Genomic DNA, 3,426 nt, shown 5'->3' with positions numbered 1-3,426 from the left:
TCTTCGTTGTGAAATGTCAGTTGAGATCAGATATGCCATTGTAATATCACAGAGCATTTATAATATAATCATCAGCACATTGTCATTATGACAACATCAGCTCATTGTGAAATCACAAATCTGTAATGACATCTTACCACTATTACATTACATTGTCATTGTGACATCATATATACATTATTAATGCCTATTATGTGATTTCATTATATTTCAAATGTTGCATGTGGTTACATATCAAAAACATATTTTTACTTGATAACCATTGTGATATCACAATCCCTTTGTGACATAACATTGCCATTGTAATATCTCTAAATAACTGACAACTCAAACATGTCCTGTCATCATAAGGTTTATGACATGTTGCCACTCTGTAATGTTAGGTCCATTGAGAGCTCAACCTCTTTTCTACTTCATTATTGCAGGTATGACATGAAATATTAGAAATATACTGTGACATCATGAATATTGTGACATCACACTCCTAGACATCACAGTGTCACATTGTCACATCACAAATCTGTTCTGTTGTCACATCACAAATCTATTCTGACTTCATCACATTTGTGCCAACAAATACCTTCGGAATCCTCACAATCCCTTTCTGAACTCATATACCCATTGTGAGTTAATGACAATTGAGGTCTAGAATGACATTGTCACATCACCAATCTACTGCGACATCACAAAACTATTTTGAACTCATCGCTATTATGGCATCAGCAACTAATTGTGACATAACAACACTCTTATGACATTATAATTTGACATCATATTGCAATTGTGATATTACTGTACCATTATACTTTCACAAACCTATTATAACCTCATCACATCTTAGAAAATTCATGGCCTTTGGGACATCAAACTCTTTCTGTGAACTTGTATCATTGTGAACTTGTAGCAATTGAAATTTGAAATAAGATGTGATATTACAAACTAGTTTTTACATCACTAACCCATTTTTATATCATTAATGAAGTACCTCATTTTCGGATACCCACTCTTAGACCACCAGAGACCACGATCAATGCAAACAGCAGAGTCGTTTATTGCAAGCTAGAACTTGGTCGTCCACGCACTCAGTAACCGGTGACTCTAAGAGGTCCTGAGCACAAAATTAGCACAGCTTTTATACTATCAAACAAGTTTACAAGTTCAGGGGGTTCCCACACAAGCAATTTTAGGGGTTTTCCACACAAGCAAGTTCACAAGTTCAGGGGATTTAAGTCCACCTTGACTGCACTTCCCTTTTTCTGATGGAACACCTTGGCAGCTGTTCTGTTCCTTAAGGGTGGGCAGCGTTAGTGGCAACCTGCGGTTTTCCTGAAAGCTATTAATTTTATTTGGCAGCACAGCTCTCTTTGGAGGTTACTCTAGGGCAGCACAGCTCAGGGGGCTTGATTTTAAAATGAGTTACTTTAGCTCTTCAATTAATATTTTACAACCGAAACCTGTTAGGAACTTTAGCACTTTTGACAAAAAATCATGGCCTTTGTGTCATCACAGTTCATTTGTATATGTCGTGACTTCATTATCTTATCCGCACTATAACCTAATGGCAAATAAGATTGGACATGACATTGTGACATCATAAACCCTTTGTGACATCATCACCAGTGTGACATCAGACTGTCATGATACCATCAGCTCATTGTGATAGCACCAAAATAAAGTGACATCATAGCATCATTACATCGCATTGCCATTTTGCTGTCATAGGGGTTGGGAAGGTAGCTCAGTGGTAGAGCACTTGCCTTGCATGCATGAGGCCCTGGGTTTGATTCCTCAGCACCACATAAGCAAAAAGAAAAAAGACAGAGGTGGCACTGTGGCTCAAGTGGTAGAGTGCTAGCTTTGAGCTGAAGAGCTGAGGGACAGTGCCCAGGCCCAGAGTTCAGGCCCCATGACTGGAACCCTCCCCCCCAAAAAAAAGAAAGCTGTCACAGACACATTGTGATTGTATATCCTGTGATTTCATTCTATTTCAAATGTGGCATATCTCTTGCTATCAGAAACACATTGTGACCTCATAACCATTGTAACATTATAAACTCTGTGTGACATCATAACCAGTATGACATCACATTATTGTTATGGCATTTTAAACTTATGGTGACATCACAAAATGACAATGACATTATAGCATTTGCCATTATAGCATTGTGATAACATAGACACATTATGAATGCCTAATCTGTGATTTCATTGTATTTGAAATGTGGCATGTGGGTTGATAACAGAGACTCATTTTTATATCATAACCATTTTCACATCAAAATCCCTTTGTGACATCAATTTTGCAATATGACATCACAATTGCAATGTGATGCTAATAAGGCATCATGATATCACAATGGTCACAAACTCACAATGGGTTTCAGATATCAATTGACATGCCACATTAGTAGTAGAATCAAATAACATAATAGGCAAACACAACGTGTCTATGACATCAGAATGACAATATGATGTTACAATGCTATGATGGCATTGTAGTTTTACATGTCAAATTGAGCTGGTGGTGTAATGGCAACATGATGTCACAATTATAATGATGTCAGAAAGGATTTTTTTATATTTCAATGGCATGTCTGATGTCAGTTGTCATTAGTTCCCCATGAGGATATTAATACAAAAAAGTTCTGTGATGTCAGAGAGGCCATGTGTGTTTTCAAAGTGGTAAGAGGTCATAATAGGCTTGGGATGGCACAATGTGATCTGTAATGTCACAATGGAAATAAGATGTCCCATTGGGTTTTTAATGTCACAGTAGTGATGAGGTCACAATGGTTTTGTGATGTCACAGTTTGTAATTTCAGAATGATACATCTAATTTCAACTATTCATAATTCAATATGAGGATACCAGGTGATAGAAGAAGCTTCACAGTATGAGGTCATACTATGCGAAAACCCAATGGAACAGTGATTTCACAATGACATTGTGATGTCTCAACATCATGTTATAATAATGTTTTGATGTCACAATTGGTGACGCCATACTGATGAGGAGGTTGCAATAGATTTGAGATGTCCCAAGGGGTTGGTGATGTCACAATGGCATGTGGGATCTCAATTGTCATTAACTCAGCATGAGTATATGAGTTTGGGAAGGGATTCTGATGTCCCCAAATATATGTAGTCAAAAAGTTGAAGAACTAACAGGTCTGAGATGTCATAAAGTGACACAATGTTTATGATGTCCAGTGGTGTGATATCATGATGTTACAATGGATTTTAGATATCTCATGTCATATATGAAATATGAGGTCGAACGCAGATTTTCAACTCACAAAAGGCCTAAGATATCACAATGACATGTCACAAAAGTTATGAGGTCAGGAGAGGTATTTGATGTCACAGTGGGTTAGTGATGTAACAAAGACAATGTGCTGTGACAAAGAGATTTTGATGTGACAAAGGT

This window comes from Dipodomys merriami, unplaced genomic scaffold (assembly GCF_024711535.1).
Source record: "Dipodomys merriami isolate MVZ:Mamm:240054 unplaced genomic scaffold, mDipMer1.0.p SCAF_668, whole genome shotgun sequence".
In the NCBI taxonomy this organism is placed as follows: Eukaryota; Metazoa; Chordata; class Mammalia; order Rodentia; family Heteromyidae; genus Dipodomys; species Dipodomys merriami.
The sequence above is the reverse complement of the archived record's forward strand: the minus strand, read 5'-3'. Positions refer to the sequence as shown.